This window comes from Bubalus bubalis, chromosome 7 (genome assembly GCF_019923935.1).
Source record: "Bubalus bubalis isolate 160015118507 breed Murrah chromosome 7, NDDB_SH_1, whole genome shotgun sequence".
Lineage (NCBI taxonomy): Eukaryota > Metazoa > Chordata > Mammalia > Artiodactyla > Bovidae > Bubalus > Bubalus bubalis.
The window spans coordinates 86,779,547-86,807,355 of NC_059163.1; the positions used below are offsets into that span (position 1 = coordinate 86,779,547).

The 27,809-nt window shown below is 38.4% G+C and overlaps 1 long non-coding RNA gene and 1 other non-coding gene across 3 annotated transcripts in view; one reads left to right on the plus strand and one right to left on the minus strand.

Annotated features, from left to right (window-relative positions):
* LOC112586232 overlaps positions 1-27,809 on the minus strand; it is an 89,206-nt gene that overhangs the window by 19,152 nt on the left and 42,245 nt on the right. For both annotated transcript variants that reach the window (XR_006552405.1, XR_006552406.1), the window contains exon 2: positions 4,982-5,024. This is a non-coding gene — a long non-coding RNA (uncharacterized LOC112586232). The remainder of the gene's footprint in view (positions 1-4,981; positions 5,025-27,809) is intronic.
* TRNAK-UUU lies at positions 16,351-16,423 on the plus strand. The gene has a single exon. It is a non-coding gene; the product is annotated as a tRNA-Lys (tRNA).

The window sequence follows — 27,809 nt, forward strand, 5'->3', positions numbered from 1 at the left end:
ATTTGAATGCATTCATTTTTTATGGCTGAGTAATATTCTATTGCCAAAGGTTCGTCTAGTCAAGGCTATGGTTTTTCCTGTGGTCATGTATGGATGTGAGAGTTGGACTGTGAAGAAGGCTGAGCGCCGAAGCATTGATGCTTTTGAACTGTGGTGTTGGAGAAGACTCTTGAGAGTCCCTTGGACTGCAAGGAGATCCAACCAGTCCATTCTGAAGGAGATCAGCCCTGGGATTTCTTTGGAAGGAATGATGCTGAAGCTGAAACTCCAGTCCTTTGGCCACCTCATGCGAAGAGTTGACTGATTGCAAAAGACTCTGATGCTGGGAGGGATTGGGGGCAGGAGGAGAAGGGGATGACAGAGGATGAGATGGCTGGATGGCATCACCGACTCGATGGACGTGAGTCTGAGTGAACTCCGGGAGTTGGTGATGGACAGGGAGGCCTGGCGTGCTGTGATTCATGGGGTCGCAAAGAGTTGGACATGACTGAATGACTGAACTGAACTGAATTGAATAAGCTGGTGTGAGTTTCTAAAAGAGCAAACTGTATTAATAGTAAGATGTTTCCTACCAATTGACTAAATAGTAGCCTAAATTAAACCTTCTTTATGAATACGCAGGGACTACAACAGGATTTGAGATTTTATAAAACACGTGTTTAAACAGAAAAAATAAGCAAAATATTTGGCCAGATTTTAAGTATTTTGTTTTATAGGGTGATATTATTTTTAGAACATTATGTTTTCATTTGTGAAATTAGAAAATGGCCAAAAATGATCCAGTTTTTATAATTTGAAAAAGGAAATCTGAAGACATGCCTAAGAGATTATTACCTAATGAGCACTTTTAGAGAAAAAAAAATTAGAGAGAAAAGTAATATTTTAAAGGCTGGAGGTCCCTATAAAAGACACATGAGACTTTAACTTGTCTCATTTTATCTTCAAAAGAAGTTGGTACATAAACAATCCTAGCACCTTGGATTCAAAGTAGACTGGCACATGCATGTCAGAGTTTTGGGCTAGCCCTATTTACTGGAACTTTAGGACCTCCCCTAGATTAAAAATCTCAGTGAAGATTCTACTACACAAGCATGGGTATTGGCTTCCAAATGTTTCTAGCTTACAAGAAGTTGCATACCACCTGACATTTACAGAAAAAAATTCATGCATAAACAAGGAGGAAATCGTCAAAGTCCAAAATTCTTTTAGACAGCAATTTTCAAAAAAAGGTAGGCGAGAAATCAAAACTGATCTATGATTCTGATCTTAGCTTCTGCCTCTCTTTTCTTTCCCCTTGGTATTTGTCTCTCTCCATATCAGCTCTTCTCTACCCATAATTCCAGCACAGAGGAGCAGGCTCCTAGGACAAACCGGAGCAGTGCCCAGTCCTGACTATCAGCCTGTTGTCAATGTCCAGCTTACAGAACTATTGGATCTGGGGATTTGGTTGCACAATGGCCACTTCAGATCTCTGAGAGCTGGTGGTTCCACTGTTGATGTTTCCACCTTCCTTTGAGGGTTTTGCAGAGAAGGCAATGGCACCCCACTCCAGTACTTTGCCTGGAAAATCCCATGGACGGAGGAGCCTGGTAGGCTGCAGTCCATGGGGTCGCTAGGAGTCGGACATGACTGAGCGACTTGACTTTCACTTTTCACTTTCATGCATTGTAGAAAGAAATGGCAACCCACTCCAGTGTTCTTGCCTGGAGAATTCCAGGGACGGGAGAGCCTGGTGGGCTGCTGTCTCTGGGGTCGCATAGAGTCGGACACGACTGAAGCGACTTAGCAGCAGCAGCAGCAGCAGTTGGGGGTTTAGACATCTATGCTTCTCATCTATCTCCCTAAGTTCTTCTACTTCTGACAGATTTTTCACCAAAGATGAAATTTCCCTACTACCAATAGCAGTGGTGACCTACTACTTTCCAGGAATGGATCTAAGCCCTTATGTGGCTGTCACTCAACTCCTTTAGCTCTCAACAGCCACATCTGCAAAATACTGTCATACTGTTGGACTGATACCTTGCAGACCTCATAGTTCTCAAATTTTCTGAAATTATGTTAGGAAAATATTAATCTATGCTCAAGATTGTTAAAGCTTAATGATGAGTAATGGGATTTCATTATACTGTTCTATTTTTTATGCAATTAAAATTTGCCATAATAAAAAATTCTTTTAAAATGCTTCATTATCTAAGGAATAATATACCAGCTGATCTTCACTAAAACACATAAATTAACAGTAATTTGGAAATTATCTTCTTCTTTGTATTTATCTTTCAAATGGAATAGATATGTAAAAACAACTATGATGGTAATTGAACTTTTCCATCTGTTCCACATTTTGTAAAAGCAAAATCTGTATGTAATAAAATCAAACATTATTCTTCTTTGCTTAAGAACAGCCCTAAATTTTGTCTTTAGTAGTTGCAGTTTCCCCTGGGGGACAAGCATTCATTTAATTCTTGTGGGAGCCCATCCTGATGTAAGTAAACGCTGTGTTTTATTTACAGTTCTGCCAGACTTTGCCCAAATTCCTTTCTTTAAGGGATGCACTTATTGGACAAGAAGTTCTCTGTTCAGACAGACACTGTCACCTTGGGTTTGGCTGAATAGAGAGTTTGAATCACTGAGAACTAGAATATCAACTTTCTAAACCACACCATTTCTGCTAGGGTATGCAATGTTCACCAAAAAGTTTGAGCAAGTAAACTGAATTGAAAAAAACAATTTCCCACATTATTAAGGTCCCACAAACAATGCAATGCTCTCTTTTGAAAGATCAGCATTATCAATGATAACAATTATCCCACATAAACATTATTCATTCAAATAAGGAAAGCTGAAATGTTTAAAATATAAAGAACTAGCAAAATTCAACCAGATGTTTTATCATGGTTCATTATTTTTTTTTCTTTTTTCTTTTGTAGTCCAAAGTCCCTTAATCAATGCAACATAAAATATATGTTCTAAATTTTAATATGTTTTCTTTAAACTTTCACTTAGCTATTAAAATCTAGCCTATATAATTCTAGAAAAGAATGAGGATTCTTGCTAGTCTTCAGAGTATCTTTCTTCTGGAATGTCAATTCCCCTGCACTATTTAAAGTTCAATGTGAGGCAAACAATATTTGATGGTGATGGGCTTTCTCTGAAATGGATAATTAAAGAGGTATTGCTTTATTATGTCTTAAAGTATTTGGAATTTCAGTTTACTACTCACAGCTTATTTATGATTCACAAATAGTTGTTTCTTAGATTCCACATATATGATTTTGGTATTTCAAGATCTATTAGCTCAAAAACCCACCTAGAAACACAAAACTGAACAAAACAGAACAAAAACTTCTCCACTGCATACCACTTGGTTGGCACCAGTTCCCTCCAACATGTAACTGTAAGACACACACCTTTGGACATTAAAAAAAAAGAACTGGTCAGGATAACTTCATTGTAGAAGCAAATAAATGGTTTTAAGAACAGCTATTGCTGCTGTGGAGGAGGTAAATATTTGATTACAAGACACAGAAAATAGTAATAAGCAAATACAGTTATTTTAAAAATGGCTAATGTACTTCCAAGTGTCATCCTCAAATACTTTCATCCAACCAAACGAGAAAACAGAAATAATCCCTAGTCAAACCTTGAGGAAAAAAGACAGATATGAGCAGATTTTTAATGGAGAAGAGCTTCGGTGGAAAGGTGTTTACCCAGATTCTAGAAACCAAAGCATTTTATTTTATTTGACTTTATTTATTTATTTTGCATCTTCAGATCTAGATGCTTTAAAATATGGCCATTCTGAAGGAATGGGTCAAATGACCAGCTTTAAACAAAGAGAAGGATGGAAGAGGTGATCCCAAGTACAGAATTCAAAACTGGACACAGAAGTTCAATTGAGCTTCTAGTGACATTTAAGAACAGTCAGTACAATGTAGACCAAGATTCATGCTTGAAAGAAATCTGCAAGATGCTGTAAACATTATAATTTTACAGCCTTGTTCATTTCCCTCTTAACAGCTAGCATCAGTGTACCTACCACTGTGACTGGCCTGAGTTTTGGTTATTTTCAGTAATCAGCACTCCCGTCCATCATGCTCTCCATTTTTACTTATTCTGCTTGCTCTCCCAGAGGCAGATCACTATGCAGTGACAGCTGCAGCCTCCTCTGCCTTCTGGCTGGTTTGGCTGATAGGAGGCACCAGCACTTTGGGAGGGTCTTAGAGAAAGATGAGTTCAGGGCATTGCGTATTTTCCCAGGTCCTTGCTGGAGGTTGGGAGTTGGCGCCATCGCTTCTGAATGTTGCAGCTTCCGTCAGGCTGTCCTCTCCATACAGCTATTCTCTCTGCTTTCACTAAAGTTTCCCCTCCTCTCACCCCTTCTCTCCCACCTTCCTCGAAATACAGTAATCTAAAAGTGATATCACTGCCTCAGTGAACTGAAAACATTAAATCCACAATAAAAGATTTTTTTAATGCAGAGAAGTTGATTCATACCATATGTCCATTTCAATAGCCTAGTTGACTGGTGCAAAGCTTGATAAGTCTTGGAGAATGACTGAGCCTTATCACAATCTTAATCTGCAGTTCTGGATAAGGAAAAATCACTGAGGTCTCCAATAGCTAGTATAAAGCTATCGACTTAACCTATTATTTTGAAAATCTAACAAAGATAATTAGAAGCAGTTGGCTTCTCAGAGACAAAGTGTATCTTTACCATTTTGTTTTCAGCCCTGTCTCATCATATAGTCTCTACAATCTTTATATGCTGTGGAATGTTATACTGGATTGTTTGTTATACTGACAACCACATGTATTAAATGCATTTTGGGATTAGAAATAAAGAAACCTGGATGCCTTAATAAGATCCATGCACACCAGAGGGTGGAAGATAAACTAGAGAAGTTTCAGAGGTCTATGACTAGGCAATGTCAGGATATTACTTAGAAAGTGACAGAAACTAGCTATATCTTCTATCACTTACCACAAAGAGAGAGGCACACTGCTTGCTGGGTCTTTTCTGGATTCTGAAACAAAGTACACAGGGTTTGAGTCGTGAGTTCAGAGTGGGTTCCACATCATAAAAGGCTTCATATTAGTTCCAGTTAGCCTTCACTCACAGGGTAGTTCTGAAACCTAAATACAATAATCTGTAAATCACCTAGTATGATAACATGGTGCATAGTAACCCCTCATTAAATGACTGCTTGAAAAGAAGTCCCCTGAGAGATGCATTAGAAGTAGGAAGAGAGTTGAGGGCAGGGAAACACATCATGGTGTTTACAAACATAGATTTTTTTCATAACTCTATTTACCCAATGCCCTCAGTTTACTGAATTCTAAGTAGGTTTATCTATAAGTTGCATTTTAAAGAATTATTTCAAATGCCCAATGTTTAGCTTCAAATTAAAAAAAAAATGAGTTAGAATAGCCAAGAAATTAATTGCATGTCATCATGCATGCAAAAATCAAACTCTTCTAGTACAAATATTTTCATTTAATAGACAAGCTTCCAACTAAGTGCCTTTCTTCTACAGTTTTCAACCCAGACGGTTTATTCCACTCTTCTTGTTATGTATTATCTATAGGAGCAACACTTAGATGAAATACAAAATCTATTTATCAAATTGCTATCACTGCTTATTTTATAATTTACTGTACATTTTCACCTTTCTTTTCTACAATATTAGGTAGAAGAACTTGATTATAAAAAGCTAGACTATTTTAAAACTTCAGGTTTACACAATTTTTAACAGTAAAACAACTACCACTCTTTATTTCTTGATGGAGTCAACTGTCACCTAAGTGGAGAATCACTTTAAGATTGATGTCGTCTGCCCCAGCCATGCCCCGTGCAATTCTTTATAGCTTCACACCAAAAACACTGTGTGGAAAAAAAAAAAAAAAAAACACTTGGGGTGTGTAGATATTATGCTCCTGCCAGTATGGTCAGTGAATATATTCATCACCTCGAGCAAGTCACCTCATCTCATTTTACATCCGCAGCATGAGAATGGAAAGGACTCATGCATATCTCTTTCTAAAACTCTGCATCACGTACAGACCTTTATCCTGTGTGCAGGAGGTATACACCACATCTACACTCAGGACACAAAACACTGACTTGATTTTTGTTGACCAAAGAAGATATAAGACAATTTTAAACATGAGAGGAAATAGATAAATAATTCTGTTCTTTAAAATGCACTAAATGGAGGACGGTTCTAAGATGGTGGAGGAATAGGATGAGGAGACCACTTTCTCCCCCTACAAATTCATCAAAAGAACATTTGAACGCTGAGTAAATTCCACAAAACAACTTCTGAATGCTGGCAGAGGACATCAGGCACCCAGAAAGGCAGCCCATTGTCTTCGAAAGGAGGTAGGAAAAAATATTAAAGATAAAAAGAGAGCCAAAAGAGGTAGGGATGGAGATCCGGCCCAGAAAGGAAGTCTTAAAAAAGAGAGAATTTTCCAAAAACCAGGAAACACTTTCACTGGCGGGTCTGTGGCGAGCCTTGGAACCTCAGAGGGCAACATAGTGGGAGGAAAAATAAATAAATAAATAAAACCCACAGATTACGTGCCTAAGGCAACTCCCAGTGGAGAAGCAGCTCAGATGCTTGCATCTGCCACTAGCAAGCGGGGGCTGGGCAGGGAAGCACAGGCTGCATTGCTTAGAGTAAGGACGGGGCCTGAATGCCCCAAGGGCAATCTGAGGGAACTAACTTGAGATAGCAAACCAGACTGCGGGATAGCTATCCTGTGAAAATCCATAACCTAAAACACTGCCAGGCCCGCTCACAGAACAAAGGACTGAGCAGAGCTAGCTGGGTGTGGACCGGCCCATCCCCTGCTGGAGACAGGCAGGCGAGGGCAGCCAGAGCCAGGAAGGGGCAATCATGGCCCCAGAGAGGCATCATCTACCAAACTGCAAGCAGGCTTTGTTGCTAACCAGGACTTCTTGGGATTCTGGACGGTCGACATCCTCCGGGAGGGTCGCAGCCAGAGATCAGCTCCCCAGAAGAGACACACGGCACACCTGAGAAGGTGCGCAGTTTGTACACCCAGAAAACCGAGTGGCAGGGACAGGGGAGGCAATAAGTTGCAGCAACCATGCTCACCAAGCACCTGGTCACCTAAGCTGCTCGGACCTGGGAAGGGCACAAAACACAGGCCCAAACCAAGTCTGTGCCTCTGTAGAGTACCCGAGAACCTGAACCTGAGCGGCTTAGACCTGGGAAGTGCATGCAAACCAGGGCCTGCCTCAGACAGTTCCCTGGCAGAGCAACCTAGAATCTGAGCAGTGTAGACTGGGAAAGCACACACACCGTGAGCAGGGGCAAACCCAGTGTGGCTGAGACACGGCGAACACTCCCCACACACGCCAGTGTTCTTTGTTTGCAGAGTTCCTCTCTCCCCACAGCACGACTGAACAAGTGAGCCTAAAAAGGTGACCACCACCGCCCCCTTGTGTCAGGGCAGAAATTAGACACTGAAGAGACCAGCAAACAGAAGAAGCAGAACATAGGGAACAGCTTTGGAAGTGACAGGTGCAATAGATTAAAACCCCGCAGCTAGCACCGACTACATAGGAAGGGGCCTACAGATCTTGAGAAGTATAAGCCGGATCAAGGAACTCTCTGAAAATGAACTGACCCCACACTGCCCACAACAACACCAGAGAAAGTCCTAGATATATTTTTACTATTATCATTTTTTAAATTTACAAAAAAAATCTTTTTTTATTTTATTTTTTTTAAATTTTAAGTCCTCTATTACTCCTTTAATTTTCAGTTTTATAACCTACTATTACTTTGCTAAAAAAAAAAAAGACCCTATTTTTTAAAGCAAACTTCATATATATATATTTTATAATTTTTGTGACTTTGTTTTTTTCTTTAATATTGTATTTTTGAGAATTCAAACTCTACCCTAGATTTTTAATCTTTGCTTTTTGGTATTTGTTATCAATTTTGTACCTTTAAGAACCCAACCTTCAGTACCTATTTTTACTTGGGAGCGAGATTACTGGCTTGACTGCTCTCTCCCACTTTGGACTCTCCTTTTTCTCCACCAGGTCGCCTCTATCTCCTCCCTCCCCCTTCTCTTCTCTACCCAACTCTGTGAATCTCTTTGTGTGTTCCAAACGGTGGAGAACACTTAGGAACTGATTACTGGCTGGATCTGTCTCTCTCCTTTTGATTCCCCCCTTTATCCTCCTGGCCACCTCTGTCTCCTTTCTCCCTCTTCTCTTCTCTGTATAACTCCGTGAACATCTCTGATGGGTCCAGACTGTGGAGAGCACATAAGGAAGTGATTACTGGCTAGTTCGCTCTTTCCTCTTTTGAGTCCACCTCATCTCATTTGGGTCACCTCTATCTCCCTCCTCCCTCTTCTCTTCTCCATGTAACTCTGTGAACCTCTCTGAGTGACCCTCACTGTGGAGAAACTTTTCATCTTTAACCTAGATGTTTTACCATTGGTGCTGTATAGATGGAGAAGTCTTGAGGCTACTATAAGAATAAGACTGAAAACCAGAGGCAGGAGGCTTAAGTCCAAATCCTAAGAACACCAGAGAACTCCTGACTCCAGGGAGCATTAATAGATAGGAGCTCATCAAACACCTCCATACCTACACTGAAACCAAGCACCACCCAAGGACCAACAAGCTCCAGAGCAAGACATACCACGCAAATTATCCAGCAACACAGGAACATAACCCTGAGCCTCAATACACAGGCTGACCAAAGTCACGCCAAACCCACTGACATCTCATAACTCATTACTGGACACTTCATTGCACTCCAAAGAGAAGAAATCCAGCTCCACCCACCAGAATACCGACACAAGCTTCCCTAACCAGGAAACCTTGACAAGCCACCCATCCAACCCCACCCACAGCAAGGAACCTCGACAATAAATAGGAACCACAAACTGCCAGAATACAGAAAGGCCACCCCAAACACAACAAAATAAACAAGATCAAAAGTCAGAGAAATACCCAGCAGGTAAACGAACATGATAAATGCCCACCAACCAAACAAAAGAAGAAGAGATAGGGAATCTACCTGATAAAGACTTCCGAATAATGATAGTGAAAATGATCCAAAATCTTGAAAACAAAATGGAGTTACAGATAAATAGTCTGGAGACAAGGATTGAGAGATGCAAGAAAGGTTTAACAAGGACCTAGAAGAAATTTAAAAAGAGTCAAATATATAATGAATAATGCAATAAATGATATCAAAAACTCTGGAGGGAACCAACTAGAATAATGGAGGCAGAAGACAGGATAAGTGAGGTAGAAGATAGAATCCTAGAAATAAATGAATCATAGAGGAAAAAGGAAAACTGAATTAAAAGAAATGAGGACAATCTCAGAGACTTCTGGGACAATGTTAAACGCCCCAACATTCAAATCCTAGGAGTCCCAGAAGAAGAAGACAAAAAGAAAGACCATGAGAAAATACTTGAGATAATAGTTGAAAACTTCCATAAAATGGGGAAGAAAATAATCACCCAAGTCCAAGAAACCGGGAAAGTCCCAAACAGGATAAACCCAAGGCAAAACATCCCAAGACACATATTAATCAAATTAACAAAGTTCAAACACAAAGAACAAATATTAAAAGCAGCAAGGGAAAAACAACAAATAACACACAAGGGGATTCCCATAAGGATAACAGCTGATCTTTCAATAGAAACTCTTCAGGCCAGAAGGGAATGGCAGGACATACTTAAAGCAATGAAAGAAAATAACCTACAGCCCAGATTACTGCACCCAGCAAGGATCTCATTCAAATATGAAGGAGAAATCAAAAGCTTTACAGACAAGCAAAAGCTGAGAGAATTCAGCTCCACCAAACCAGCTCTCCAACAAATGCTAAAGGATCTTCTCTAGACAGGAAACACAAAAAGGGTGTATAAACTCGAACTGAAAACAATAAAGTAAATGGCAGCGGGATCATACTTATCAATAATTACCTTAAATGTAAATGGGTTGAATGCCCCAACCAAAAGACAAAGACTGGCTGAATGGATACAAAAACAAGACCCCTATATATGTTGTTTATAAGAGACCCACCTCAAAACAGGGGACACATACAGACTGAAAGTGAAGGGCTGGAAAAAGATATTCCATGCAAATAGAGATCAAAAGAAAGCAGGAGTAGCAATATTCATATCAGATAAAATAGACTTTAAAACAAAGGCTGTGAAAAGAGACAAAGAAGGATACTACATAATGAAAGGATCAATCCAAGAAGAAGATATAACAATTATAAACATATATGCACCCAACATAGGAGCACCGCAATATGTAAGACAAATGCTAACAAGTATGAAAGGGGAAATTAACAATAAAACAATAATAGTGGGAGACTTTAATACTCCACTCACACCTACGGATAGGTCAACTAAACAGAAAACTAACAAGGAAACACATATTTAAACGATACAATAGACCAGTTAGACCTAATTGATATCTATAAGACATTTCACCCCAAAACAATGAATTTCACCTTTTTCTCAAGCACACATGGAACCTTCTCCAGGATAGATCACATCCTGGGCCATAAATCTAGCCTTGGTAAATTCAAAAAAATTGAAATCATTCCAAGCATCTTTTCTGACCACAGTGCAGTAAGATTAGATCTCAATTACAGGAGAAAAACTATTAAAAATTCCAATATATGAAGGCTGAACAACACGCTGCTGAATAACCAACAAATCACAGAAGAAATCAAAAAAGAAATCAAAATATGCATAGAAACAAATGAAAATGAAAACACAAAAACCCAAAACCTGTGGGACACTGTAAAAAGCAGTGCTAAGGGGAAGGTTCATAGCAATACAGGCATACCTCAAGAAACAAGAAAAAAGTCAAATAAATAACCTAACTCTACACCTAAAGCAACTAGAAAAGGAGGAAATGAAGAACCCCAGGGTTAGTAGAAGGAAAGAAATCTTAACAATTAGGGCAGAAATAAATGCAAAAGAAACAAAAGAGACCAGAGCAAAAATCAACTAAGCCAAAAGCTGGTTCTTTGAGAAGATAAATAAAATTGACAAACCACTAGCCAGACTCATCAAGAAACAAAGGGAGAAAAATCAAATCAATAAAATTAGAAATGAAAATGGAGAGATCACAACAGACAACACACAAATACAAAGGATCATAAGAGACTACTATCAACAATTATATGCCAATAAAATGGACAACGTGGAAGAAATGGACAAATTCTTAGAAAAGTACAACTTTCCAAAACTGGACCAAGAAGAAATAGAAAATCTTAACATACTCATCACAAGCACAGAAATTGAAACTGTAATCAGAAATCTTCCATCAAACAAAAGGACCAGACAGCTTCACAGCTGAATTGTACCAGAAATTTAGAGAAGAGCTAACACCTATTCTACTCAAACTCTTCCAGAAAATTGCAGAGGAAGGTAAACTTCCAAACTCATTCTATGAGGCCACCATCACCCTAATACCAACACCTGACAAAGATGCCACAAAAAAAGAAAACTACAGGCCAATATCACTGATGAACATAGATGCAAAAATCCTTAACAAAGTTCTAGCAAACAGAATCCAATAACATATTAAAAAGATCATACATACATCATGACCAAGTGGGCTTTATCCCAGGGATGCAAGAATTCTTCAATATCTGCAAATCAGTCAATGTAATACACCACATTAACAAATTGAAAAATAAAAACCATATGATTATCTCAATATATGCAGAGAAAATCTTTGACAAAATTCAACATCCATTTATGATAAAAACACTCCAGAAAGCAGGAATAGAAGGAACATACCTCAACATAATAAAAGCTAAATATGACAAACCCACAGCAAACATTATCCTCAATGGTGAAAACCTGAAAGAATTTTCCCTAAAATCAGGAACAAGACAAGGGTTCCCACTCTCACCACTACTATTCAACATAGTTTTGGAAGTTTTGGCCACAGCAATCAGAGCAGAAAAAGAAATAAAAAGAATCCAGATTCGAAAATAAGGAGTAAAACTCTCACTCTTTGCAGATGACATGACCCTCTACATAGAAAACCCTAAAGACTCTACCAGAAAATTACTAGAGCTGATCAATGAATATCACAAAGTTGCAGGATATAAAATCAATACACAGAAATCCCTTGCATTCCTATACACTAACAATGAGAAAACAGAAAGAGAAATTAAGGCAACAATTCCACTCACCATTGCAACGAAAAGAATAAAATACTTAGGAATATATCTACCTAAAGAAACAAAAGACCTATATATAGAAAACTATAAAACACTGGTGAAAGAAATCAAAGAGGACACTAATAGATGGAGAAATATACCATGTTCATGGATCGGAAGAATCCATATAGTGAAAATGAGTATGCTACCCAAAGCAATCTATAAATTCAATGCAATTCCTATCCAGCTACCAATGGTATTTTTCACAGAGCTAGAACAAATAATTTCAAAATTTGTATGGAAATACAAAACACCTCGAATAGCCAAAGCAATCTTGAGAAAGAAGAATGGAACTGGAGGAATCAACCTGCCTGACTTCAGGCTCTACTACAAAGCCACAGTCATCAAGACAGTATGGTACTGGCATAAAGACAGAAATATAGATCAATGGAACAAAATAGGAAGCCCAGAGATAAATCCATGCACCTATGGATACTTATCTTTGACAAAGGAGGCAAGAATATACAATGGAGAAAAGACAATCTCTTTAGCAAGTGGTGCTGGGAAAACTGGTCAACCACTTGTAAAAGAATGAAACTAGAACACTTTCTAACACCATATACAAAAATAAACTCAAAATGGATTAAAGATCTAAACGTTTAAGACCAGAAACTATAAAACTCCTAGAGAAGAACATAGGCAAAACACTCTCCGACATAAATCACAGCAGGATCCTCTATGACCTACCCCCCAGAATATTGGAAATAAAAGCAAAAATAAACAAATGGGACCTAATTAAACTTAAAAGCTTCTGCACAACAAAGGAAACTATAAGCAAGGTGAAAAGACAGCCTTCAGAATGGGAGAAAATAATAGCAAACAAAGCAATGGACAAAGAATTAATCTCAAAAATATACAAGCAACTTCTGCAGCTCAATTCCAGAAAAGTAAACGACCCAATCAAAAATGGGCCAAAGAACTAAATAGACATTTCTCCAAAGAAGACATACAGATGGCTAACAAACACATGAAAAGATGCTCAACATCACTCATTATTAGAGAAATGCAAATCAAAACCACAATGAGGTACCATTTCACGCCGGTCAGAATGGCTGCGATCCAAAAGTCTACAAGCAATAAATGCTGGAGAGGGTGTGGAGAAAAGGGAACCCTCTTACACTGTTGGTGGGAATGCAAACTAGTACAGCCACTATGGAGAACAGTGTGGAGATTCCTTAAAAAACTGGAAATAGAACTGCCTTATGATCCAGCAATCCCACTGCTGGGCATACACACCGAGGAAACCAGAATTGAAAGAGACACGTGTACCCCAATGTTCATTGCAGCACTGTTTATAATAGCCAGGACATGGAAGCAACCCAGATGTCCATCAGCAGACGAGTGGATAAGAAAGCTGTGGTACATATACACAATGGAGTATTACTCAGCCATTAAAAAGAATGCATTTGAATCAGTTCTAATGAGGTGGATGAAACTGGAGCCTATTATACAAAGTGAAGTAAGCAAGAAAGAAAAACGCCAATACAGTATACTAACGCATATGTATGGAATTTAAAAAGAAGGTAACAATAACCCTGTATGCAAGACAACAAAAGAGACACAGATGTATAAAACAGTCTTTTGGATTCTGTGGGAGAGGGCAAAGGTGGGATGATTTGGGAGAATGGCATTGAAACATGTATATTATCATATGTGAAATGAATCACCAGTCCAGGTTCAATGCATGATACAGGGTGCTCGGGGCTGGTGCACTGGGATGACCCAGAGCAAAGGGACGGGGAGGGAAGTAGGAGAGGGGTTCAGGATGGGGAACACATGTACACTCGTGGTGGATTCATGTCGATGTATGGCAAAACCAATACAATATTGTAAAGTAATTAGCCTCCAATTAAAATAAATTAATTAATTTTTTTTTAAAAAAAAGGCTAACACATGTGCCTGGTAAATTGTAGACATTAAAAAAATAGACATTAAATAAATGAAAAAATAAAATAAAATGCACTAAATGGCTTATTAAGAACATTCTTTTTGTTTTAGCAACCATAATGAAATAGAGACTCTAAGTGGAAAGCAAAGTCTTAGTCCATTCAGGTTGCTATAACGAACGTACTATACACAGAGTGATTTATGAACAACACAAGTTTATTTCTTGCAGTCCTATAGGCCAAAAGTCTGGGATCAGGAAGACAGCACGGTCAGGTTGTGGTGGGAGCCGTCTTCTGGGCTGTAGACAGCCATCTTCTCCTGGTATCCTCATATGGCAGAGCAGAAAAAGAGAGCAAACTCTTGTACAAGGGTGTTAATCCCACTCATGAGGGCTCTATCCGCATGATCTCATCTAATCCTAATTGCCTCCATAAGGCCCTACCTCTGAATACCATGACATGAGGAGAGAGGGTAGGGTTTCAACATGAGTTTGGGGTACACAAACAGCTTGTAATAGAAAGCACTATTTTCCAAAAGGCTATCTTGCAAATAGTTTTAGCACTGCTTGTTGGATATTTGCATACAACTTGGAACTTATCTTTTCTTTGGCCAGGCTGCAAATGTAGCCAACACTAGAAAAGTAATGGTGATAAAGCAAGAAACCTCCAAATGGAAGTTTGCTGCTGCTAAGTCGCTTTAGTCACGTCCGACTCTGTGCGACCCCATAGACGGCAGCCCACCAGGCTCCCCTGTCCCTGGGATTCTCCAGGCAAGAACACTGGAGTGGGTTGCCATTTCCTTCTCCAATGCATGAAAGTGAAAAGTGAAAGTGAAGTCGCTCAGTCGTGTCCGACTCTTTGCGACCCCATGGACTGCAGCCCACCAGGGTCCTCTGTCCATGGGATTTTCCAGGCAAGAGTACTGGAGACGGGTGCCATTGCCTTCTCCAATAATGAAGTTTAGTAAGAGAAAATATAGTTATTCTTTAAAAATCAAGCTTCTCACAATGGTTGCTTTGAACCAACTGCAATTGCTGTTCCTACACGTGTAGGCATCCACCTTTAATAAAACTGGCAGTGTTTAAAATCCCAGAAAACTCATCAAGCAGTATAAAAGCATTCTGCTCCGTGTATAAAATGCTTTGTTCCTGTTGAGACTGAGCTAATGACACTGTCAGTAGCACAGAGGTGGCAAAGAGACACTTACATGGGCATCAATATCCAAAGAGGGAAAGAAGAGACAGCTTTGCACTTCAATGACTGCTTGTCTAAACCCAAGAAAATGTAAATTCACCTGAGAATAAAGCTTAGATTTATTACATGTCCATGTCCATCTAAAGCCCTTATTAGGGGAAGTGGCTCAGATGTATATGTTGCTATAAAGTATTCTAGGATGATAAATAATGTCAATCAGTGACTGATGGGATGTGATGCATTCAAGGTTAAAGGGGAAAAAAACTGCAAGTTTGGGGGTTTGCATTTATTTTTAGAGAAGTGAAGTGAAGTGAAGTTGCTCAGTAGTGTCTGACTCTTTGCGACCCCATGGACTGTAGCCTACTGGGCTCCTCCGTCCATGGGATTTTCCAGGCAGGTGTACTGGAGTGGGTGGCCATTTCCTTCTCCAGAGGACCCATGGGTCAAACCCGTGTCTCCCGCATTGTAGGCAGATGCTTTACTATCTGAGCCATAAGGGAAGCCCTGTAACATGCTGGGAACATTTTTAGAGAAGAGCATTAAACAGTAGCCTTTCTGCAATATTATGAGAATCTTCCTGCCCCCCTCATTTTCCACACAAACAAATCTGAATCCTTAAGAAGATACTTCAGAATTATCAGCTGTAAGTAGAAAGATAGCTTTCAAAAACTCTTGTAAAAAATCAAAAATAAAAAACCCCTGTTTATGCAGGGAATTATCTGAGAAGAAATCCCTAGGAATTACCAAGTGAATGAAACCAAGGTTCAGAGCGCTGTGTGCTGTGACCCATACACATAAAAGATTTCTCATTAAAGCAAAAAGGAGTTCAAATATAAAAATATTAGATAAATTGGTTGTTTTTTAAATACATGCAGCAAAGTATGTTTTTTCAATTTCTTCTTTGAGTGATTTATATGCATATATATTTTAAAGTGATTTTAATAGAATTAGAAAACACAAATATTTGGCTAGATATAGAGAATTATCCAACAATTACTGTGGACTAAAACTGGAATAGAGCCTGGGTAGCTCAGTTGGTAGAGCATCAGACTTTTAATCTGAGGGTTCGGGGTTCAAGTCCCTATCCATACACTATGGTTCTGTGTTTTAGGATTTCCGTCGTGGTTCAGTGCTAAAGAATCTACCTGCCAATTCAGGAGACTTTGGTTCGACCCCTGGATCTGGAGGAACCCTGGAGAAGGAAATGACAGGCTACAGTCCATGGGGTCACAAAAGAGTCAGACACGACTTAGTGACTAAACAACAATACTAGAATAGCTTCTTTTATGAGGTACCCTCATGAGACTTAACAACTAAAGAATAAGAAAAAGAACCCATTGGACTCATTTTGAGTATATTTGACCAATGTTGGTAATAGTGCAGTGGGTGGGAGATTAAAAAAATAAGTAACCTTTAAAGAGCATTCTATTCATAGCAGCACTTCACAGCAGCCAAATGGTGGAAACAATCCATGTGTCCATCAACTGATGAATGACCAAACAAATGTGGTATAGCCATACAGTGAAACATTTTTCAACTATAAAAAGGAATGAAGCATTGACCCATGCTACAATAGGGATGAACCTTAAAAATAGTTTCATTTAAACAGTTAAATGAAAGAAGCCAGACACAAAAGGTCACCTATTATATGATTCCATATACATGAAATATATAGAATAGGTAAATCCATAGAGGCAGAAAACAAATTGATGGTTCCAGGGTCTAGACAGACAGGGACTGGGACTGAACTATTGAATGCATATGGGATTTTCTTTTGGGATGATGAAAATGTTTTGGAGCTAGATAGAGCCTGGAAAATCCCATGGGCGGAGGAGCCTGGTAGGCTGCAGTCCATGGGGTCACTAGGGGTCGGACACGACTGAGCAACTTCACTTTCACTTTTTACTTGCATGCATTGGAGAAGGAAATGGCAGCCCACTCCAGTGTTCTTGCCTGGAGAATCCCAGGGATGGGGGAGCCTGGTGGGCTGCCATCTATGGGGTCGCACAGAGTTGGACACGACTCAAGCGACTTAGCAGCTTAGCAGAGGTAATGATTACACAACACTGTGAGTGGACTAAATGTGGGTAACTTGTATGTCCTAAAATTATTAATTTCATGTTATGTTAATTTTACCTGAATTATTTTTCTTTTTTTGGGGGGGGGAGGTCAGGAGAGGAAGGTCACACCATACAGCATGCAGAACTACCTCCCAGACCAGAAATCAAAGCCTAGCAGTGAAAGCCTAGCAGTGAAACCACTGGACCGCCAGGGAAGTCCTCAATTCCTAAAAATGCAAAAAGTTATAAATATGAGGGTAGTCTGGTATCACTGGGGCGGAAATTAACAGCCCTGGGAAACAGAATTGAAAACTTAGAAAAATTCAGTTACACATGAAAAACAATCCATTTCTATGATTCTATAACAATTTGTAAATTAAAATTCTGAATTAAATTTATGATTATTGTTGTCATATTATATAGAACTAATAGATTAAGTAAATTATATCTAAAGTTGTTGCTGTTGTTTAGTTGCTAAGCCATGTCTGACTCTTTTGTGACCCCATGGACTGTAGCCTCCAGGCTCCTCTGTCCAGGGGATTTTCCAGGCAAGAGTACTGGAGTGGGTTGCCATTTCCTTCTCCAGGGAACCTTCCCAACCCAGGGATCAAACCCACATCTCCTTTGTTGGCAGTCGGGTTCTTTATCACTGAGCCACCAGGGAAGACTTAATTCTAAAATTACTCCATTGATTTGAAACAGTAATTCACGTACCCAAGGTTTTGACAAAGTACTAGTGGATGAGAACTAGGATACAGTCCTATATTCCTTTCAGATTAAATTACATATTTTTATAAGTTTTTCAAATCTGTTAAGGGTCAGATGAGTTGATAAGCCAGGTAATCATATATTACAAAGGAGTTACAGTAAATGACTTGAATAAACTGATATCTAAAAGTGATTCACTCTTTGCTTTCAAACTTGTTATGATTACTTTCAGCACTTTAAGTCTGAGCTACAATGTTCTTTCAATTGCCTTATTGTGGGATGACTCAGAGCCTAGCTTGGAAGCTGCAGAAAAACAACTTAGAAAAGCAAACTTGCCATTAAAGATCAAAGAGATGTCTGTAATTATTTCATTTGTGCAGAGCATTCTCTTGCCATGTCATTTACTATGCATGTGCTCTCATGGAGTTTTCGTTCCAGGAGAATGCATGTTGATCTCAACATTGATCTCTATTTATCAGAATGTTTCCCCTGGGAACCCTGTACCTTATAAGTTGGTAGGACTTCAGTGCCAGGCAAAGTTTATGATACAGGGGGATGAGCTCCTCCTTCAGAGTCCAGGACCTGAGTTTGAGTACCAGCCCCATAATTATAATCTGTGGGACCTGTATGAGTTCCTATTCCTACCACAATAATTAACAAGACTAAATTCACAAGATTGTCAAAGGGATTCAATTAGATGATACATATGAAAAAATAATTTATAAATTTTAAAATTATATATAAATATATTTACATATGTATATTATAAATACATTTATAAAATATGTACATAATGTATACATATATGTATATATGCATATGACTTGTACATATTATATAATATGCAATGTGTATATATTATATGTGTATATATATAAAATATGTTATATGATATATAATATGTATATATATTATATATATATACCCTTGTGTATATGTAGAGAGAGAATATATGTATATATAGTTCTGTATACATGCCTCTTTTATAGAATTATTACATTGTATTTGAACCATTTCATCTCCCTTATGAGTCTCATGGAATCTGGTAAGTGGTAGGCATTCATTAAAGTTTGAATGAATGAATGACTGATTCAAAAGTAACATCAAAAACTATGTGAATTTTATCTTTAAAATATTCAGCATTACCTTTATTCTACATAGTCTGTCTGTTGCCTACCATTGTTTTTTCAAAAAAGGGATTTTTTAACATAATTTTTTAAATATATGTAAAGATGCTATTTACACAGCACAGAATATCAATACTCAAAATAAATGTATAAAACATGTGCAACATTTCCACATAGAAAATTATAAATCTTGCATGTAAATTTTAAAAGACCTACAAAAATGAAATGCTGTAATAATATACTGGAGGAGTCAATATGATAAAGAAGTTAACTTCCCCAGATTGATTTATAAAATCAATGCAGTCCCAATCAGAATCTCAACAGGTTCTTTGTTTTCTTTTGTGGAGCTAGACAAGCTGATTCAAAAATTTATATGAAAACACAAAAGCTTAAGAACAATCAAAGCTCAAACAACTCAAGTAAAAAAATGGGCCAAAGACCTCAACAGACATCTCACCAAAGAAGATATACAGATGACAAATAAGCATGAGAAAGATACTCCACATCACATGTCATTACAGTAAAGCAAACTGAAACAAGATATCACTGCACACAAATTAGAATGACCAAAATCCAGAACACAGACACATCAAATGATGGTGAGAATGTGGACAACAGTAATTTTCTCTGTGTATCCTTAGTGGGATTGCAAAATGTTACAGCCACTTTGGAAGAGTTTGATGGTTTCTTACAAAACACACTCTTTCCATACAATTCAGTGTTCCTTCTCCTCAGAAGGAACCTATTTACTGAAAGGGGTGAAAAACTTTGTGTCCACACCTAAACCTGTACGTGGATATTTATAGCAACTTTATTCACAATTGCAAAACCTAAAAGCAACCTCCTTCAACAGGTGAATGAATAAAGTTTGGTATATCCAGACAATAGAATATTATTCAGTGTTAAAGAGAAATAATCAGTCACAAGACATAAAAAGACATGGAAAAATGTTAAATGCTTCAGATCAGATCAGATCAGTCGCTCAGTCGTGTCCGACGCTTTGCCACCCCATGAATCGCAGCATGCCAGGCCTCCCTGCCCATCACCAACTCCCGGAGTTCACTCAGACTCACGTCCATCGAGTCAGTGATGCCATCCAGCCTTCTCATCCTCTGCCATCCCCGTCTCCTCCTGCCCCCAATCCCTCCCAGCATCAGGGTCTTTTCCAGTGAGTCAACTCTTCGCATGAGGTGGCCAAAGGACTGGAGTTTCAGCTTTAGCATCATTCCTTCCAAAGAAATCCCAGGGCTGATCTCCTTCAGAATGGACTGGTTGGATCTCCTTGCAGTCCAAGGGACTCTCAAGAGTCTTCTCCAACACCACAGTGCAAAAGCATCAATGCTTCGGCACTCAGCCTTCTTCACAGTCCAACTCTCACATCCATACATGACCACAGGGAAAACCATAGCCTTGACTAGAAGAACCTTTGTTGGCAAAGTAATGTCTCTGTTTTTGAATATGCTATCTAGGTTGGTCATAACTTTCCTTCCAAGGAGTACCAAGCTAAAGAAGCCAATCTGAGAATGCTACATACTGTACGATTTCAACTATATCATATTCTTGAAAAGCAAAACTGTGGAGACGATAAAAAGATCAGTTGTTGCCAGTGGGGAAAAGGGAAGGAAGAGGTGAATACACAGAACACAGAGAATTTTTAAGGCAGTGAAAATGCTTTGAATGATATAATAATGATGATTATATGTCATTATACATTTGCCTAAATCCCATGGAATGTACAACACCAAAAGTGAACCTTAAGGTAAATAATGGACTTGGGATGATTATGGTGAGTCACTTTAAGGTCATCCTTAGTAAAACAAACAAACAAACAAAAAATTACCTTTCTGCTGAGTGATGTTGATAATGGGAGAGGCTATGCATGTGTAGGGGTAAAGAATATATGAAGAATCTCAGTGTTTTCCTCTCAATATTTTTGTAAACCTGAAACTTCTCTAAAAAAAGTCTCAAAAAAAAAAAAAAGGAAAAGAAAAAGAGCCAAAGCACTCTTGAAGGAAAATAAGGTGGGACTTGTTTTACCAAAATCAAAACATTATAAAGTTGAAATAATTAAGGCAGTGTTTTGTTGGCGTAAGGATAGAAAAATAGACCAATGTAATGGCACAGAGAGACTATAAATATACTCACCTGATTTATGCCAAATTAGCTCTAAAACACAGTGAGTAAAGGATGGACTTTTCCATAAATGATGCTAGTTTAATTGGATTCCCACCATCCATGAGGTATGGGTGAAAAACGAATATGGATGTGTGAGGCATGGGTAAAAAAATGAATTTTACCCATATCTCTCACATAAACAACAGTTCTAGATAGAGAATAGATCTAGATAAGAAAAGAGTTTGATAAGGTAATACAAAGTTATATATCACAACCTTGAGCCAGGTAGCTCATTTTTTACACAAGAAACAAAAAGATCTAAGAGGCAATGCCAACCCACTCCAGTATTCTTGCTTGGAAAATCCCATGGACAGAGGAGCCTGGTAGGCTGCAGTCCATGGGGTCGCTAAGAGTCGGACACGACTGAGCGACTTCACCTTCATCTTTCACTTTCATGCATTGGAGAAGGAAATGGCAACCCACTCCGGTGTTCTTGCCTGGAGAATTCCAGGGATGGCGGAGCCTGGTGGGCTGCCGTCTATGGGGTCGCACAGAGTCGGACATAACTGAAGCGACTTAGCAGCAGCAGCAGCATGATCATTCAACCACCTTACTATGTAAAAATTGTGTTCACCAAAAGATAGCATTAGGAAAGTTAAAAAACAAGTCCAAAAAATAAGCAAAATATTGCTATACATATGACTGAGAAGGAGCATATAAGCAGGATAAACAAAACATACTTAGAAAAATCATAACAGAGAAATACACAACCCAAAAGAAAAATGGGCAAGAGACATATCCAAATGACCAATAAATCAATGAAAAAGTGTGGTACAGAACTAGTCATTGGGCAAATTAAAGCATAATTACATACTACTGCATACCCATTGCTGCTGCTGCTGCTGCTAAGTCACTTCAGTCGTGTCCGACTCCGTGTGACCCCATAGACAGCAGCCCACCAGGCTCCCCCATCCCTGGGATTCTTCAGGCTCCCCTGTCCCTGGGATTCTCCAGGCAAGAACACTGGAGTGGGTTGCTATTTCCTTCTCCAATGCATGAAAGTGAAAAGTGAAAGTGATGTCGCTCAGTCGTGTCCGACTCTTAGCGACCCCATGGACTGTAGCCCACCAGGCTCCTCCATCTGTGGGATTTTCCAGGCAAGAGTACTGGAGTGGGGTGCTATTGCCTTCTCCTCATACCCACTAGAATGGCTAAAATTAAAGGGACTTTTTGTATCAAGATATGCAAAAACATGAAACAACTGGAATTCTCATGTTCTGTTGGTTAGTGTTCAATTGTTGTCAAGAATTTGGAAATCTATTAAATAGTATTCTCTAAAACTGAATATATACATACCCTATAAGATAGCAATTCTAATACCAGGATATCCCTGGTATCCCAAGAGACATGTAGAAGAACTCTCAGCATTATTTGTAACAGCCAAAAACAAGCCCAATTGCCATCAGTAATGGATAGATAAATTGTGATAATGTGTCCAGTGTAACAAAAAACAGCAATAACAAAGAATAAAATACTGCTACTCATAACAGCATGAATGAATCTTTGAGGCATAATGTTGTATGAAATAAACCAGGCACAAAAATACATATTTTATAATTCTATTTATATGAATTATGAATTTTAAATCAAACTAAACTATAATGGAGGAGGGAAATGATAGAAATTGGGAGTGCATTAGAAGTAGGTCTTCAGTGGTGCTGGCAACTTTTTATTTCTTGATCTGGAAGGTGGAGTTCTACATTCACATTTTGTGCACTTTTTGATGAATGGATATTTTAAATCAAAAACTCAAAACCACAGAAGACAATATTTTTTGTAGAAAAGCTTGACAACCATAATACAGCATTGGGACAACTATGAGTTAAGTTCAGGCATGTACAAAGGTGGGATTACTAAACATCCAGATAAAATCCTATCTGAGAAGGAATGTGTTCCTGGTTTAGCAAAGAAGGAAAAAAAAAAAAAAAAAACTACGTCTGACTAATCTATTTAAATTTCCAAAACCACTGAAAAATTTCCACATCAAAGGCTGGAAAAAAATATTTCCACCATGACTAGAGGTTGAGAGAACATTTGTCACGGGTAAGAAATTGGCTCAGAAAAAGGAGGAAAATAAAGGGGAAGAACAAACTGTACTCTCTGGATGAGTTAATAAAAGAACCTGTGCAATGTGGCATTTTTATAAGTAATCTTAATGGGAGTAAACAACAGTCTTTAGATTTACTTTCACTTAACTTGTTTACCATAGTCTGCCTTCATTGTCTTTCATCTTTTCCTCAGAAATCTTTCTGCATTGCTCTTTTTGTTTCTTTAGATATTCATTAGTTTGTTTCGTAATATTTACTGGGGGCTTTTGTACAGATTTATTGTGTGCAGATATCATGCTGGGCACTGAAAGTGTTGGTTGCTCAGTCGAGTCCAACTCTTTGCGACCCCCATAGACTGAAGCCCACGAGGCTCCTCTGTCCATGGGATTCTCCAGGCAAGAATACTGGAGATGCCTTCTCCAGGGGATCTTCCTGACCCAGGGATTGAACATGGATCTCCCACACGGCAGACAGATTCAATATCATATGAGGGAATGCCCCTCTTATTCATTAGTTTGTTTCATAGCATTTACTGTGGGTTTCTGTACAGATTTATTGTGTGCAGATATCATGCTGGGCACTAAAGTTTCAGTGATAAGTAAGCCAGAAAATGCCCTTGCTGATTTTATATTCTACTAGAGGACACAGATAATAATCAAGCAAGTAAATAAATAAGCAAGAGAATTGCAGATTAAAACAACTGTTTTGAAGAAAATTAAAATGCTATGGAATACTATTAAAGTGATAAGGGACAGATAAATGCAATTTAATCTGGGTAACAGCTACCTCAGAAACAGTATTTAGCAAAGGCCCATCTGGGGAGGGGAATTTCTATCTAAACCTTTAGGGATGAATCTATTCATGTATTTAACTTAGTAAATGCATACTGAATACCTACTGTGTGACAGGTACCATTCTAGGCACTGGGAAATCAACGAGGAATGACAAAGACAAAGATGCAACCTTTATGGTGTTAAAATTGAAGCCTGTAAAGAGTTTCACAGTGGTGCAGCAAGGACTACAAATAAATATGGATGGGAAAAACCTTGATGGGCCAATTAAATTTTTTAAAGACTACAGTATCAGTAACATTGTGAATTATCCAGAGAGTGGCTTGCAATGGATTTGAAGAGTAGGCAGAGACCAGAGCATGTGTGATTCTCTAGGTCATGGAAAGAAGTCTGTTTTATATTCTTAGAATAGTTAGAAATCGTTGATGGATTTTAAGAAGACAAATGGCATTATTAGACTCCAAGTCATACTATACTGCTTTTTAAGAAATGATCTGAAGGGAATAATAGTATACATTTTTTAAAAAAAGGAAGTTAGTATCTATATTTAAGGCAAAAAATGTATAGTGATCTGAACTGATATAGGAAAGTGGAGACGAAGAGAAGTAAACAAATTTGGAGAATAATTTGGGGACACAATCAATAGCATTTACTAGTAGATTGGTATTGCAATAAAAATAAAGAAATAACAAGTTATTCTTTTGCTTCTAGAAGAGACAACTAGATGGATTTTGACGTTATTTGCTAAGGTGGCAAAGAAAGAGAGGTTTAAACAAGAGATTTAGAATGGAAAAACCACGTATTTCTGCTCCCTAAAATAGGTTATGTTTGAAAAGTGTAGGAAGCATCCAATTTTGATTTAAATAAGTAGTCTGAAATACAAGTCAAGAGCTCAGGGATAAATATAAACATTTCAAGGTCATCAGAATAAAAAATGAATTCGTATCTATGTCAAATGATTACTTAGAAAAAGCATGTTTAAGATGCTAGGTGGGTCTGTCTGGGAATTTAAAGGTCTAATAGAGGAGGAGTAGCCAGTAGAGGAAACAATGATGATACCATTAAGTTAAAATATCAATACCAGTCATGAAGCAGAAGCCAAAGGAAAAGGGTGAGTGAAAAGAAGAAAAAGAAATTATCTATCAATGGCAAATTGAGCAAGATGCAGACAGTGGTATGTTATTGTTGACCCAGCTAAGATTTCAGTGGAATGCTGGGCACAGACTGGTGGGTATGGAAATCTAGTAACAGTAGGTTTCAGTGAAAATGGAAGGGGAAGAAATGAAACAGCACAATGATCCATTGAGAGTGACAGTGAAGGAGACGTTACAGGTGGCTTGAAGAGGGGGGACAGCCAAGTCTTATCTCGAAGTGGAAACATGATCCCACTAGAAGAAAAAGGCAGAGTCAATGAGCGGCATTGAGTGGAAGTTTGAGATTTTAGATCACAAAGCCATGGGATCTTTCCCTAGCAAAGTTTTCCAACTGAAATTCAGTTACAAAAGCAAATGGCAGAATTCTGCAAGGTAATTGAAATGGAAGAACACAGGGCCAAGGGGTTAAAGAAAAATTGCAACAAAGTTATTAGAATGAAGAGAGAAAGTGGGCTCAATAAGAGGGGAAAAAATGAAACTTGGAGTGGACCACTAAAACATGTGAGTAGGGGTTAGAATCTTGATGTGCTTGGAGAATTTTGGGAGTAGAGGTACTTGAATAAATGTTCTAGAAAAATAGTGATTCAGGTGATTCGGTTATTGAGAACCAAGATTTCAGAAGTGGTATATTTTCTGAAAAGATCCTGTATAAAAGAGGCTGCCCAAGAGAAATAAAAAGAAATTTAAAGATGAGAAGACCAAAGAAAGAACCAAAAAGCTAAAGCAGTTTGGATGATTTATTTATGTGGTTCTGAAGTCACAAAGAAATACACAGGATTAAGGAATCTAGATTCTTGAATAAAAGGGCTTCGATAAGTAGGTAAATATACAGCTATGACCAAAAATATGGAAGAGGGATATTATGGAAGTGCCACGAGCCTCAAAAGTAGCAGTGGGCATTTGCAGGAAAGAAAAGAATGAAGAGCTAGTAGAGGAAATAAAAACCAAAGAAAACAACAACCCAATCTCTTTGTCATTGAAAAATTAATCAACAGTCAATCCGAGAAAGAAATGGAAATTTTTATTCAAGTCAACCTGAGGATTATAACCTGAGAGACAGTTCTCAGAAAGCTCTGAGAACTGTTTTGGTGAGGCAAGTGGGGAAGCTACTATGCTATGATTTTGGCAAAGGAGGCGTGTGAATTCAAGCACACATCTCAGCAGATGGTTGCTGTTAATGGTTTTGGTGCTTTTGTAATTATGGAAAGAGCAAGAAACTGGGTTCATAAAATTTTCTCCTGAAAATTTCAAAGTTATCTGAAGGCCAGTTCTGCAAGTTTTCCCAGGGCACAAAGTGCCGCATATTGACCTTCACCCTCAATTCCTTTCAGAGTGTATCTATCACACATTAGTGCCTGTAGTAGCTAATGGCTTGATTTTTGTAGAGCTAGATGATGGGCAACATTCTTCATTTATAATCCTTTACCTTTTCAGTCTTAATTTCAAAAAAGGTTTGGGAGGCATTTTGTGACTGATTGATCTTATAGACTATATGTTTAGTTAATCATTTCAAATCATCATTATTTTTTTAAAATTTTTTAATTGGTGGGAAATTGCCTTACAATGTTATTTCCTGCCATACAACAAAGCGAATCAGTCAGATTATACATATATCCCCTCCTTCTTGAGCCTCCCCTCCCCCTCCCCCAATCCCACCCTTCTAGGTCAGCACAGAGGGCCAGGCTGGGCTCCCTGGGTTACACAGCAACTTTTCACTAACTAGCTATTTTACACATTGGAATGCATATATGTCAATGTTACTTTCTCAGTTCATCCCACCCTCACCTTCCCCCACTGTGGCTAGAAGTCCATTCTCTACAAGGTTTATCAATGTCATTTTTCTAGATTCCATATACATGCGTTAATATACAATATTGTTTTTCTCTCTTCGTCATCATTAATTTTATCTGAGGCTCCATCACACTTTAGTAACGCAAGAAACAATAATCTTGTAAAACAGGCAGAATACAAGTAATGCAGCTAGTAACACTGATAAGATCATAAGTGTTTAATCCAAGAACTTCCATCAGGTACAGCGCAGTATCTGCCTAGGTCTTCTGCCCAGTCTTTTCTGCACCAATCCCTATCTCTAAGGGAAGAGCTATATTGGCATTGCACATAAAGTTCACAAAATATGTATGTACCTAAAAGATGAGTGTTGGGTCATCACAACCCCTTACAGGATTTAAGGAATGTTATCATCTCAGGAGGTATATGGCTGGTGCCAGAAAGAGAAAAATTGATCCTTATGGTTGAGCATGTATTTTTGCCATTGGGGAGGTCTAGTTAACACATAATGCAGATGCATAATCACATTGGAAGGGAGGGAGGAAGCCCAAATGGCAAAGAAAAATTTTATGTTCAAGTTCTTATCTTGCCTTAAAATTTGAATTTTTATTTTATCATCTTATACCT